We start from the raw sequence: 16,470 nt of genomic DNA, 5'->3' as shown, positions 1-16,470 counted from the left end.
TATCAGGAGAGACCTCAGTGCTGCATCTTTTAGCCTAGCACTGACCCTGAAAAGTAATTATAACCGTACTTACCAGTAACTTTTATTTCCTTCCATAGGAATGCATTGTGTGGTTTTCACCAGAAAAGTTTCTAAGGGTCTATTTTTACAAACTACAAATATTCCTTAAAAATCGCCTGTATGACTTAAACGCATTCTTTCAACTGTTTGCAGGAGATGCACCAGAGCTGGATCCAGGATCCACCACTGAGTAAGAAAAAGTAACGATAACACTACTTATCTGGTAAGTGAATTTCCTCCCATAGGACAACATTGGTGATTCTATGTGAAACGTTTTTAAGTGTCAACTTTAAAAATACAATAATATTCCTTGAAAATCACTACTGTAATCAAAACGCTTTTACTGTACTGTTTACAGGAGATGTCCCAGGACTGAATCTAGGATCCAGTCCTGTGGTTAGAAAAGCAATCCATAAAGTAACTATTTGCATTTAACTAGAAATTCCCATTGAGCTCAATGTTGCATTGTGTTTGAAATTGTGTTGCCCATTGCAACAACTGTAACTACTGTACTTAAAAGTCTATTGCCTATTTGCAAAGTATTTATACTAAAGTAATTCGTTCTGAGAAAGTATATGTTGTAATGTAATGTATAATGTAATTATAATGTCATTTAAAAAATAAAATATCTAAAAATAAATAGTTTAAAAAAATGTAGGAAATCAGTATAAAAAAAATCAATATAACAATTAATACATTTAAAAATTGTCATTTACAAAGCCTTTGAAATTCACTAAAAATCCATAGGTTTCAGGCACGTTATAGTTAGGAATTAGCATTTAAAAAACCTTAGAAATTCACTGAAATACCATAGGTGTCAGGTGCGTTATAGTTAGTTGGACATTTCTCTTGAACAAAACCATTGAAATACCCCCGTTATAGTTAGTTCAGCTAACTATAACTCGCGCACCAGCAATGCACTGCTGATGACGTCACATATTACATCACTCATGACATGGTCAGTGAAATCACTCATGACATAACTCATGACACCTCAAATGACATCACTGATGACATCATCCTTGTGATAGAGTGGCAGACCGCCTCTCACCATAATAGAACCTTTGGTACACACACTCAAAAATAGAAACTAACATTTTCAAATGAATGGACAGAGCAATACCACTTAATTCAGTAATTCCAAGATAGACACACATATCCACTCATTCACCAACAGTCCTATACATTCACTCATACATATACTCACTCATCATATGTACTTATACACCTATAGATCCTGTTACACAGTGACACTCATCCATAGAGTTACTCAAACACATAGTCACACATGCAAACAAAGTATCAAACATCCATTAAATTGCATATATACAGTTATACACACACCACCACACTTACTGCTACAGAAACTTACACATACTTACTCTCTTAAGCAATCACTTATAGAAACACAGACTAATTTATACAGGAACTCTTCCAATCTCTCACTCTCACATATACTCACTTATATACACCAATACTCACAGATACTAGTTTAAAACATATGCAGTTACACTAGTACACTATTATAAGCTTCTTTATACTTATAGTTATACGTATACTATTCAGACAGTCATTCACTCTCTAACACACCCATACACACACTCATCCTCCCATACAGTTCTGCACACATGCTGTCTTCAACACATACAAACAGTGAGTCACTCATTCATGCATCTATGCACTATGTAATACCCCCCACTGAACCATACAGACACTCAGACACTCATACTGATACTTAAAAAAACAACTAATAACCTAGATAGACACTCATGTAGCTACTCTCCAACCCATGCAGCCACTTATACACAAAGTGAGAGACTGATACAGATATTTACATATTTAAAGATTACTTACTAACACATGTGTTCACTAAGATACACTTAATCAGTCAGTTATTGAATCAATTTTCCCCCCAAAATTTCATCCATTTAGAAACGTATATACTCATTTATTCTTCCACCGACCTTGATATATACATATATAAAACATATTTGATTTTCAGAAAAACACACATTCACTGGATGTCATCAGTGATGTCATTTGAGATGTAATCAGTGATGTCATGAGTGGTGTCACTGACCATGTCATGAGTGATGTAATATGTGACGGCATCAGCAGTGCATTGCGGGCGCGCGAGTTATAGTTAGCTCAACTAACTTTAACGGGGGATTTTCAATGGTTTTGTACGAGAGAAATGTCCAACTAACTATAACGCACCTGAAACCTATGGTTTTATCAGTGAATTTATATATATATATTAGACTTGACAATAGTAATCAAACCACACAAATGTACATATATATATGAGAACATTTCTTGCTCGGACGACGCGCCCTTTGTTCAGGTGTTGCGGTGATTGTAACCGAGCAAGAAAAGTTGGCTGTTTCAGAGAATCACCGCCCCCCTCTGCGCATCAAGAAGGAAGCATTGAGCACCTGTAAATCAGCCCGGGACCAATACCTGAAGGGAGACGCACCAACCGGAGAGTCGGAGGACCCGCGGTTTGTTGCAAGAACCCAGGTAAGCGAGGGCGTGCGAAGCGCAGGGGAAAAGGGAAAGCCAGTGAATACAACGTTTCACGAGTATTGCACAACAGTGAAACTGGCGGTTCTTGCGGAGGCGAGAAGTAACTCGCTTTCAAGCTAATTGAACTGTAGTACCATGTCAGCTGATGAAGTTAAGGAGAGGGAAGAGGCTGCACTCACTATATTTGATGTTTCGCTGCCGAGAACAGCAACAAGCACTGCTGCGACAAAGGATGCAGGCAAACAGGATGTCATTTCGCGCCTGAAACGGCTGGAAAAACTAAAAAGATCTGAACTGTCTAAGTGGTGGGAGTCCAAATCATTGACAAAATACTTAGAGGTCAAACGCATACCAAGAGGCTTGAGGATTTTAGTGGCCCCCACCTACGAAAATCCAAATCCAAACATGCTTAAGGAATGGGCAGAGAACAACCAAGAGTCATCAGCAAGAATGGTGGCAATCCTAATTAAATATGCCGAGATTGATAGGCAACAAATCCTAACGGAAATCGAGCAAATTACAGAATTTCTTGATAAAGAAGCAGATCAAGAACTAGTAGCTAAATTCAAGGCAGAGATGAAAGAGAGACTACGCAAACTGGAAGAATCTATCAAATTGAGAAAAGCACAGAAATTTATGCGGGATAAGATAGATTATGAACGTGGCCAAATCTATACCTTTGCCAAAAAGTTCGACACCCTGCGCAGACAAAAAATGAACACAGGTGGCAAACAACCAATACTAGAAAATTCTGAAATGAGTAGTATTCCTAGCTCAGAGCTCGACACTGATGGAGATGAAGGAACCAGTGGGAGCAATTTGGGATCTGCTCCAACAGTGATTGAGGAGTTTGGTTTTTTAGAGCAGGAGAGGAGGTTCAATCTCCGTCCAAGGCCATTTGTCCATCACGCAAAGCCTCAAAGAGGAAGAGGCAGAGGCAACAGAGGAGGAAAGGCGCGAGGCAATATAGACGGCGCTGTGAAGCCCAAGACCTAAGCGAAATGAATATGGACGACAGAACTTCAATCATAAACTTGACTGACATTATATTATCGGACAAAGAGGAGAAAATCTTGAAACTTGGGATGTCATTTTGCCCGGAGGAGGATTTTGACTATGTGAGGACACGAGTAGATGTGTTCAAATTCATCCGGACTTTGAAATTGAAAAAACATTTCGCTGCCAATGATAAATTTACGTCACCTCGCATCAATGTGAATATTGAGCATGCAAATGAACTGGTAGTTGATGATATGAACCTAATGTTAGACATGTACTCCCTACAAGAAGAGATAGTATCCAACAATGCTACCTTGACTTCAGAGACCAACATCAGTCAAGCTACTTTATTAGCAGAAGAAGAAGGCCTTAATATCACCAGTAATGACCCTACATCTTTTAGACCTGTGTCCAAATTTACACCGATAACAGGAAAAGACGCAGTGGACATTTTTAGTGATCTTGTAGTAAATGATTTAAAACATTTGTGCACTAATATGTTTTCTAAACATAAACGAGTTACGCAACAACAACGTGATTATGCTACATTAGTGAAAAAATTGTCAATGAATGCTGATTGTATCGTGTATAATGCCGATAAGGGCGGAAACGTGGTGTTGTGGAGCAAGCAACAATACCTGCTAGAAGCTTATAAGCAACTTAACGTCCGTACCAATTATGTGAAAGTATCTGACACAACTATGTACAAAAGCCATGAATGTTACAACTTGAGATTAAATGAGTGGCACTCTAAGGGTCTCTTAAAGAATGAAGAACTAGCCTTCCTGAAAATCAATAAGCCGGTCACTCCTGTAATGTACCTGATACCCAAGGTACACAAAGACCAGGTTAATCCACCTGGCCGGCCAATAATCTCTGCTATCAACAGTGCCTTTGCTAATACATCTAAATTTGTGGATTCTTTCCTTTGCCCCCTAACAAAATGTCTCCCATCCTATATCCAGGATACGGGAGATTTCCTTAAAAAGGTTTACGATCTACCCTGGGAAAACGATTTTCTTTTGGTCACCATAGAGGTCATGACGCTCTACACCAGCATCAGACATGATGACGGTTTGAATGCTGTCAGACACTTCCTGGGTAACAGACCAGTAAAATTCTGGGCGCACACTCAAATGCTAATTGAGATGACATCTATCTGCCTTAAAAACAACTATTTCCTTTTCAATGACGAGTTATATCACCAAATATGCGGTACGGCCATGGGCACCTGCTTCGCCCCCAGCTTTGCTAATTTGCATATGGGCTGGTGGGAGGAGCAGGTGATCCAAAGAATGTACCCAGAAGAATGGCAAAACAATGTTATGCATTGGAGTCGTTTCATAGACGACTTGTTTGTCATTTGGAAAGGCAGTGAAGAATCACTGGTGACATTTATTGACAGAATACAAAACAATGATTTAAACCTCAAATTCACCAGTACCATCAGTAAAACCAATGTGAATTTTCTAGATCTGTCTATCTACATCAAAAATGATAAACTCGAAACTGCCCTATACCGGAAGCCTACGGCTGGCAATACTTTGCTACACGCCAAAAGCTTCCATCCTCAAAATTTGATTAAGAGCATCCCTTACGGAGAAGCCTTAAGAACTATGCGCAATTGCAGTAACCAAGAGAGCTGTGATAAAGAACTATTAATACTGCAGTCGCGCTTTATGGCAAGAGGGTATTCTGAAGAGTGCATTAGGGCGGCTATAATGAAAGCAAAGAGAAGGACAAGGGAAGACATTCTTTTTAACAAAAGCAATACAAAGAAAAAACTGGAGAATGTCAATAAGAAAAAAATGAGTACAGGATGATAACGACTTACAATATCCAACATAAAAAAAATAAGAAGCATCCTGACAAAACATTGGCACTTGATTTCCAGTGAACCTACGTTAAGTAAACTAGTAAAGAAACAACCACAAATAACATTCAGAAAAGCAAAGAGTTTTAAACAAATGTTGGTGAGCAATGTTTTGAAAACTCCGCCCACCAAGACAGCAGCCACTATGTGGCTCACAAAGAAAGAAGGTTTTGTGAAATGTACGAAATGTAAAGCCTGTATTCATGGTACGAACACCTCCAGGTATACATCAGGCTTCGCCAACAAAGTATTCAAAATCAAAGGACATTACACGTGCAAGACAGATTTTGCTGTCTATGTACTTCAGTGCCCTTGTGGCCTGAAATACGTGGGCAGCACCATCTTGCCTGTGCACAAGCGTGTTTTACAGCATTTGAGAGCAATTTAAAATGGTGATAAATCGTACCCTGTGGCACGGCATTTTGAACGCTTTCATAACAAAAGTATAGCAGGCTTGTCATACTTTGTAATTGATGGGGTTAAGAGCAGCAAAAGAGGGGGTAATAAGGAAAAACAATTGGGAAGGCTTGAATCTTCGTATATAATTAAATTGAATTGTAAGACCTCGACAGGGCTTAATATTGAGGAAGACCTGCATACCCACCTATGATAAATGTATAAGTGCAGCCTACTTCCCTTCCGTTTTTAACCATTTCTTATATTATCATTTTTTAAGTTTTTTTTAATTTTTGGGAGCACTGTTGTAAACTGTAATATCTGCAAGCATATTCAACAATTTGGAATTTTGGCCCACTTGGGCAATACACCAGTCTTGATTAACAAAAATAATAAAAACAAAAATATTGTAGATAATGAGACTAAAGAAAACGGCAATGTTACGCAGTGAGAATGCAATAAGCATTTGACATTAACACTACCGATCATTACGGTGTTCATATTAAAATGACAGCGCGTAATTTGTCCTCCTGCATTAGCTTGCTTGTTTCTCTTCAGATATTTAGTTTAATTCTTGGGTTATTAAATACTCCTGAATAATCAAGCTATGAAAAAGAGAGAAAAATGTTTAAATAATGTTAAAGACGAATTTATGTTTATGTGGTAAAACTACTAGTCTGTTGTTGAATACACTGCATTTGTAGTTCTTGTGCACGTGACACGCAGCGAGTGTCTTAAAATGGTGGCAAACTTTATTGTTAATGGTTGGTGAACAAGCCTGCGGGACAGGCGAAACGCGTCCAACAGCTGAGCATTAAATTTTGAATTTAAGCAAGACACGGCGTCGTCATCCTTTACTTTGAAGTATCGGTAATTTTGAGCATATATATGAGAACTTCAACTCTTGGTACTGTAAAGAAAACATTAATATACATACTCATATAAGTGTTGACATCACATGGTAAAAACACCCATGTAACTGTTCGCATTGCAATATTAAGGTTGCATCACACAAGTACATTAGGCCATACTTAAATATATATGTGGCCTAATCAAACATGAAAGGGTGGAGCCAAAGTTATGCTGCTCCAAATGCTTTTCCCTCTCCTCCCCTTGGGATATGTCCGATGATGAATATAAATGCAGGTTCCAAAAAGTTAGTGCCTGTGGCCCCGAACGGCCACCACTGTTTCAAATGAAAAGCTGCCTTTGCATTTCTTGTGTTTCATTTACATGAAAATTATTTGTGTACCCTTAAAATATATTCATCATTCTTACATATGTTCTGCACAGCATTATGTCCCTTTTTTATGCTGAATTCAATTGAATGTTTCTTTCATTATGGAAGTTACTTTCCTGCGTTTGGATTTAATTTACAGCATTTGCAAAGCAATGTTTAATTTATATGAAATTGTATTATTTATTAACGTTTTTCAGAACTGTATGTGGTTGTGCCGCAAGGCAACAAGCAAAATATTATTGTTTTGTTGTCATATGGGATTTGTTTTTCAGTCTAGGAAGCCACTGTCTGTATTTTACCACAAAACAACAAGCTTGTTTTGCACAGATTAAAGCTACATCAAGTACTGCTCAACATTTTGGTTAAAGAAAATAATATGTATGAAATTGACCATGTATTATTTTCCACAACCCGTAAAACATGGACTGACTTTGCGAGCTTTAACACTGCATAGCCGATAAATGGCATTTAGGAGTAAATAAATTAGGTTATCCTATGAGGTTCTATATAATTTCTGCACATGAAGATTCTGTTTTTATTTTCGGCGGTGCACCTTGTGCCACTCACGAGCCGCTGTTCTAGCTGGACACCACTTTGTCCACACCATCATGCCTATTTTTTTACAAAGTTTGTAACCTCATGAATTCATCTCTCTTCACCCTGGAATATGGAAGCTTGTTGACTTCATTGACTGGAATAATGAGTAAATGGTGAAATATTAGTATGCTTTTTTAAATTTGTGAGCTGGCTGTTAGCAGCGAGGTTAGAAAAACTGTATTTCTTCTTGATAGACTGTTGAGGAGCCATTAATCATAGTTTTTATGTTATCTGCTTGGGCATTAAAATATAAATATTCTTCATAAGATGTTTTGCCGAAAAAAACATTTGTTTTTGAGGAAAACTTGGTTAACCTCGTATTTTACTAATATCTACGTATTTACTTCACCAAAAAACAGTGAAGACATGTCTTGGTATGCAGCGAGGTTAGAAAAACTGGATTTCTTCTTGATGGACTGTTGAGGAGCCAAAAATCATGATATTTATTTTACCTGCTCAGGCATTAAAATGTAGATATATTTCGTACGATGTTTTGCAGAAAAAAAACATTTGTTTTTGTGGAAAACTTGGTTAACCTCATGTATTTTCTCCACCAAAAAACAGTGGGCCCGATTCACAGAACTAACTTAAGACAAAATCCTAAATGAGTATGTGCACTTACTCATTTTGGTATTCACAGAAGGCACTTATCCATCAATGAGTAAGTGCCTTCTATGAATACCAAAATGAGTAAGTGCCTTCTGTGAATACCAAAATGAGTAAATGGTAGTAAGTGTAGGATTTTGTCATAAGTTAGTTCTATGAATCGGGCCCTACGAACATATGTCTAGGTTTCTTGATTTCCTGCATATATCATGTGTAATGCCACGACTTACACCAGACACACAAAAGGTGATTGGAGGATGGTTTCAATAATTCTAGTCATTCCTCCCATCACTTTTTTTATTAACTCCAATGTATCTTACATCACAGTTTAATAATCTTTTAGAGGGCTACAGAAACCACATAACGATGCAGTCTGACAAATTTGAGGTGCAATCTGTATATATGTAGTTAAACGTTAAAATGTTCATAGTACTGTACAGTGACTAGACTAGATAGATTCAACTGGTAGAAGATTACTGGTATGCTTCAAAAAGGATCTAGCTATGTTTTTTTTTGTGAAAAAGTATAAAACATTTTTTGAAAACTGCAAAAAGTAAACGAAAAATTATTATGTAAGCATTTTGGGCTGGTTTTGCAGTGCTGCAATATCGGCTCCCTGTATAAAATAAAAGCGGCAGCAACTCTCCCAACTAGAGCTTCTCAGTGCCACAAACCTCCCTGGTCAAGTGGAATTGCCAGGGTTGGTTTCTCTTCCCAGTCTGGCCGTGTTACGACCTCTCAAAATGTGAAATTACAGCAAAATACGCATAACACATGTAATTACGTGAAATGCAAATCTGTCATTAATGAATACATTTTAGCGCGAAATGCATTACCGTTTGAATTTTTGTTGGAGGAGCCACTAACATTCTGCTGTACCCATGTATGTTTGGGTAAATTTTTATTGCAAAGTTTTCATTCAAAGAATCTTTTTACAGCGGATATGGTGTAGTTATGTGAAGTGACATCATGGCATCATTTTGGAAATTTCACGTAATAAGCATAATTCTAAATTTTTTATTGCGCACATTAAGCCACTGAAATTTAAATTTTGCAAGGCCTAACTTCATCTCAAGATAGAGATAAATCTAGACCCCTATTAAAAGGTGAAGAAGGTTCTCCTTTATAAGAAGTACCTTCATGACCTCACTGAGTGCAAGTCTGAGGTAATGTCAGCCGGCACTGCATGCATTAAAAGACAAAGTGGTATATTTTATATACTTCTATATTGCATGGAAAACCTTTACAAGTTTTCTACATCATATATACCAATCACAAGGTTATACAATACTGGTAAAGAGTCCTTTGTTGAATACTTGATCCCTAGACATTCAGAGACAGGGAGACAACTACCAGAAGTTGAAATATGAACTCCAAACTGTTCAATAATAAAGCGCTAGGAGATGGGGATTCACCAGGAAAAGTTTAAAAAATAGAAGGTTCCCAAGTGACCAAAAGTCTCATGTGGTCCAGATAGATCCAGGGTGTGAGCAGAGGTACTTTTCACTCTTTCTCCAATAAAGTAGTAAAGTAGTGATAGTGAGAAATTGAATGAATGAATGTCCTTTATAATGCGCACAGCTGCTTACCAAGAAGCATCTCGGTGCTAAAGAAGCATGTAGAGTGAGACAGCAACTTAGAATCCAATGGAAAGGTGAGATTTTAACAATGCCTTGGCAGCCTTTTCTCTATCTAAATCTTTGAGAGCTTTAGGAAGCAGGTTCCAGCTTTTTGCAGCCAGATAGACGAAGGAACATTCTACCAGCCTCTCCTTATATATCTTAGGAATACATGGAAATCTCTGGTTGGAGGAGCATAACACCCTACCAGGGTCATACATCTTGAATCTCCTGTGTAAGTAGAGAGGACTAGATTGATGAAAGACCATATAAGTGATAGTCAGGGTTTAAAATATTACCCTCTGTTTTATCAGGGGCCAGTGTACTGTCTTCAAGTTTTTCTTAGTGGATTGGCTTCTGGGACAATTCAAAATTAGATGTGCAGTAGCATCTTGAACCAATTGAAATTTCTTGAAGTCCATCCAGTGACCCAAAATACAATGAATTTGCATAATCCAGCTGCGCTGTGATGATCTCATGAATCACCATCTTGGAAGTTTGGTCTGGTAGAAATAGCAAAGTCTTCTCTAGAGATTTTATGCTAAAGCAAGCCACGGTGATATGTCTCATCTGTGGTTTAAAATATTGTTGGTTATCAAATGTTACACACAGATTCCGTACCTCATCTTTCGGAATTGGAAAAGGATCCAGGTCATCTGGCCACAGCAATGTCCAATACTCCAAAGAACAAGATTTCAGATTTATCTGAATTCAGCTTTTGGCAGCTATGTTTCATCCAATTTACTATGCTTACTATATTTTTCACCACTGATCTATCCATTTGTTGTAAAGCATCAGATGTGTGTGATGAGTGTAGGAGACAAGATTAAAGCCCAAGCTCTCCACTTACTTGCCCAAAGGTGCTAGATAGAAGTTGAATAACATGGGGCTCAAAGCCAAACCTTGTGGTACCATAACACACATGTTCTTACAGTTCAAAGTGGATTGTGGAAGATGGACAGCTTGCTCACTATCCATTAAAACAATTTGAGCCACTTATTGACCATGTTGGTAAAGCCGGCAGTCCTTAGCCAGTCCAACAGAATCTCATGGGAGACCCTGTTCAACGCTGCAGAGAAGGCCAGCAAGTTGATCACTGCTGTTTTACCCAAATCCAGAGAGGATTTGAAAAATCCTGCCACCTCAAAAAGGGCTGCCTCTGTACTGAAGCGTGTACTAAAGCCTGATTGGGAGTAATGAGATAAAATGGCAAATCTGAAGATTGACTTAGAGTTCCAGCATTGTTTTCCATAACGGGAAGAAGGGAGATGGGCCTATAGTCAACCATAGAGGAAGGGTCTGAGTTTGCTTGTTTTGACAAAGGGTGGATCAAATCCTTCTTCAATATTTTAGGAAAGATGCCCATTTTTAGTGATTGAGTAAAAAGCATATTGATTTGTTTACTGTGCACTGGTGATGCAAACTTAAAAATACTTGGAGTGCAAGAGTCAAGATGAGATACAGTTTTTGCAGTCAGAAGAGCCTTTTCGGTTTCTTCCAAGAAGATAGTAGTAGAAATTGGGTTGTTTGTTGAGGGGCTTGTAAGCCCTTCACTAGCAAAAATTGCAATCAGTGTCATGGTGAACCGCAAAAAGTCCCTAAGTTAACCTGTGCTTAACCCTTCTGGTAGCTTGACACAAAAGCAGTTAGGCTTAACTTAGAGGCAATGCTTAATGTATTCATGTAGTATTTGAACTGTAATAAAGTGAAATCGCAACACTAGAGAAATCCTAAAACAATTTAGAAAAATAGAGTAAATGTTAATGAGATATTTGACACCAAAATACCAAAAATCCAATCAGTGGAACTGGAGTGATGCATTAAAAAAATTCAAAGTGTAAAATAGCACCTAAATGATCAAAGCAGCAACGGCGGGCATTTAGTCATTTTGAGACCAGGGCAAAATCAAATGTTAAACCGGACCAATATGCCACGCAGTTCAGATACCAAAGTGGATAGGCCCTGTCTCTGCTTACCTTCGCACTTTGAATAGGTTTTGCTGAAAAATGCCTAGAAGGAAAAGTTTAATAGAGCAAGGCTGCTGGCAGTTTCCAAGGAAGAAGTGTTATCCCCCAAGAGCCACTGAATGAAGTTGCAGTAAAGATTTCTATATTCTATCTCAGTCTCAATTATCGGAGTCGAAAATCTCCAGTCGGATGAAGCAGCAGGCTGTAGCCAAAGAGTGCTCCACAAGGACAGATACATCAGAATTTGCTGCTGCAGAGAAGAACATAGCGGGTGCTGCTGAGATGTCAGGCTGACCGGGAATGCAAATTGGGCAAATTGGCAAGCAGGTAGGTCCCAACATCCTCTCAGTTCTTTTTAGAACTTAGAAAAGTTTCTAAGTTACAAGTTTTCGATTTGAGCTACCCTGGGCACATTTAGCACCACTTACAAGGATCCAGAACTGGAGAGACAGCACTTGGAGGGTCATGACTCTGAGGTGCATAATATCAAGCCCAATATCGCGTCTTTAGCGGCTGTTTTCGGCCAAAAAGCAAGCGATTTAAATATCGCTCTATTATCAAGGACACGCTAACTCCCACCCACGGTCCCAGCCGGATCCCCGCATCCTGCGGGAGCCGGCATTGCTGTTCCACATGGGGAGTATGTTGCTCCCCATGTGGAAAAATGTGGTTTGCTATTTGGAAGAGAGAGCAGGTTTCCTGCTCTCTCTTCCCAATATCAAAGGAGTTTGCAATGACAGGGTTGGAGCCGCGAGGCTCCCACCCTGTGATTGCAAACGGCAGTGTCCCGGGGGTGGGCACCCTGGGACACTGCAGGAGCCGGCCCTGGGGGGTGGCGGTCCCCAGGGCCTGTACAAGGCTCCAGGAGGGGGGCTTTGCGGCCCCCATCCCACATTTGTAAGAAACCCCTGGGGGTTGGCGGTCCTCGGGTTTGGGGGGCCTCAGAGCCCCCCACACCCAATTTTAAGTAGCCCTGGGGGTGGCGGTCTCCGGGACTGGGGGGCCTGAGAGCCCCCCCCACCCAATTTTAATAAGCCCCAGGGGTTGGCGGTCCCCGGGGCTGGGGGGGCCTGAGAGCCCCCGTACATAATTTTAAAAAGCCCCGGGGGTGGCAGTCCCTGGGGCTGGGGGGCCCCTCTGTGCCCCCCTTTACATGAACTGCATTGCCCCCGGGATTTGGCCCCCCGGGGGCTAAATACCAAACAACCGGGGGCTAAATACCAAACAGGAGGATGCACGCATCCTGCGCGCATCCTCCCTTTTAAAAAAAAACAAAAACATTTTTGGGCCTTGGGAGTCCTTGTGGGACCCCCTGAGCAGGCCTAGGGGGTCAGGGTGTTTCTACCCTGCCCCCTTTTCACTTTTGCGACTTTTTTGGGGGGTTTCTTGTGCCTCGGTTCTACCGAGGCACAAGATGGCTGCCAACACTTCCTGATTTGGAGTGTTGACAGCCAATTAGAAAGCAGCTTGTGCACGGCAGGGTGTGCACTGGGTGCGCATACGGTACACGGATCCTCCGAGGCCATAGTTATATATGTACTTTTAAATGTCATTTTCTGAGGAACTACTGAACGGATTTACACCATTTAATCAAAAGGCACGAGTCTGAACTGAGGACTACCTCTTTGCCAAATTTGGCGTAATTCCGTTAAGCAGTTCGGGCTGTAGCTGCGGCTAAAGATACTATGGGAAATTGCATGGGGAAAACATGTTTTGGGACCCCCTTTTTTCTCAGCCCCCACTGCAAGATTCATCCTGAGGCTTTCAGGACAGGAGTGGACCGGAGCTGGCCAAAAGTATTGAAAATTTCGCGAAGATTCGTCAATCGGTGCCAAAGTTATTGGGAATACAATGTTGTGGATTTCCTATGGAAAATAGGTCCTAACTATATATATATTCACTGAAAAAACCATAGGTTTCAGGGGCGTTATAGTTAGCTGGACATTTCCCTCATACAAAACACTAGAAATTCCCCCGTTATAGTTAGTTCAGCTAACTATAACTCGCGCCCCCGCAATGCACTGCTGATGACGTCACATATTACATCACTCATGACATGGTCAGTGACATCACTGATGACATCTCAAATGACATCACTGATGACATCACTGTTGACGTCATCCATGTGATAAATTAGTACATCTTCTCACACCCTTTGATATACTCAATCAAAATTTCAGACGTCCATTCTCAAAACCATAGATACTCCAATACCAATAACTACATACCCACTCATTGACTCTTAGATCTACACACACATCCACTCACTCACCTGTACAGTCACTCATACTTACAGTCACTCAGTACAGGACTATCATATGCATTTATACACCTACATAGACACTCACACACCACCAATCATCCATAGAGGTACTCTCACACCTAGTCAGTCATGCAAATAATTAATCACACTCCCATTTACTCACCTATGCAGTTATACACACACAAGAACACTTACTCATAAAAATAGTACCACATTCTTACGCTCTTATACAATCACTGATACAAGCACACACTCATCCATACAGCCACTCTAACAATCACACACTCTCACATATACCCACTTATATACTCTTACACACATATATACTGCCTTTCACATATGTAGTTACTCACACATGTACCACTGAGATATACATTGAATCACTAACACACCCATACATACACTCACCCAACCATACACTCCATCACAGATGCACTCTTAAAACCATGCACCCATAGAATCACCCACTCACACATGTATGCACATAGTCACACACACCCCACCCACACAAATACTCAGGCACCCAAACAGATACTCAGACAATCAATCAATAACCCATAGAAACTCTCATATAGCTATTCACAAAACCATGCAGCCACTTATACACCAACAGACAGACAGATACAGACATTCACACAGTTTAGTCACTAGTCTGGAGTAAGATAGGTTTAATGACTCACTTATAGAGTCAGTCACGCACCTACTAAATCACCCATTCACACACTTATACACCCACTCATTCTTCTATAGGTTTTTCCCTATATATATATTAAACATATTTAAAATTTACAGAAACACACACTCACTGGATGACGTCATCAGTGATGTCATCAGTGATGTCATTCCAGATGTCATCAGTGATGTCACTGACCGTGTCATGAGTGATGTAATATGTGACGTCATCAGCAGTGCATTGCGAGGGCGCGAGTTATAGTTAGCTGAACTAACTATAACGGGGGAATTTCTAGGGTTTTGTACGAGGGAAATGTCTAGCTAACTATAACGCCCCTGAAACCTATGGTTTTTTCAGTGAATATATATATAGTTAGGACCTATTTTCCATAGTTGGGGGATTAAGTCCCCTTGAATCCTGAGGTCCCCTGGCGGCCAATTTGCCCACCAGGTACCTCCAGTATGCTCCAGGGAGCTGCATTGCAGAGAGGTGTTCAGAGGCCACGCCCCTTTTTACAACACTCTGCAACGCAGCTCCGTGGCGCTTACTGGAGGTACCTGGTGGGCTAGTTGACCCCTAGGGGACCTCTTGATTGAAGAGGAATGAATTTCTCAACTTAAAACGAGCCACAGGGCGTGTTTGCACAGTATCACCTCAGGCCCGCCCCCTCCCTTCACTACTGTGCAAATGCGCCCCGTGGTTCGTTTTAAGTTGGGGGATTAAGTCCCGTTGAATCCTGAGGTCCCCTAGCGGCTAACTAGGCCACCAGGTACCTCCAGTAAGCACCACGGAGCTGCGTTGCAGAGAGGTGTAAAAAGGGGTGTGGCCTCATTACACCTCTCTGCAGCGCAGCCCCCTGGCGCATACTGGAGGTTCCTGGTGGGCTAGTTGGCCCCCAGGTAGCCCTAGTATTCAAGGGGAATTAGTTTCCCCTCTGCAAAGGCGCCAGGGGTGCGTTTGCAGAGTGGTGTAAGGAGGGGGCGTGGCCTCCGGCCCGATCAGATCTTTTCTGCCGTCATTGCTTTTCGACATGGGGAGCAGCTAACATGCTGCTCCCCATGTGGAAAAGCAAGCAGCTTTGCTTCATTGAAGCGAGAGCAGGTTTCCCTGCTCTCGCTTCAATGAAGCAAAGCAGTTTGCAATGACAGGGTGGGAGCTGCGAGGCTCCCGCCCTGTCATTGCAAACAGCAGTGTCCCGGGGATGTGCACCCCGGGACACTGCAGGAGCCGGCCCTAGGGGTTGGCAGTCCCCAGGGCCATCATTGGCTTAAGGAGGGGGGCCGCATGGCCCCCCTCCCACACGGTCAAGTTGCCCGGGGGTGGCGGTCCCCGGGGCTGGGGGGGCCTGAGAGTCCCCCCATCGCAAATACTTTCAAGCCCCGGGGGGTGGCGGTCCCTGGGGCTGGGGGGATGCGAGCCCCCCCACCCATTTTCTATACGCCCCGGGGGGTGGTGGTCCCCGGGGCTAGGGGGGGGCCGTGAGCCCCCCCATATAGTATCTCTCAGCCCCGGGGGTGGCGGTCCCCGGGGCAGTGTGGGGGGGATTGGGACCCCCCCACACTTTTTTATTTCTGCCCCCGGGATTTGGCCCCCCGGGGGCCAATTACCAAAGAAGATTTGTTTTTTAAAAAAAAATACTTTTTTGGGCCCT

Source organism: Triturus cristatus, chromosome 5_2 (genome assembly GCF_964204655.1).
Source record: "Triturus cristatus chromosome 5_2, aTriCri1.1, whole genome shotgun sequence".
Classification (NCBI taxonomy): domain Eukaryota; kingdom Metazoa; phylum Chordata; class Amphibia; order Caudata; family Salamandridae; genus Triturus; species Triturus cristatus.
This window is presented reverse-complemented; position numbering follows the sequence as displayed.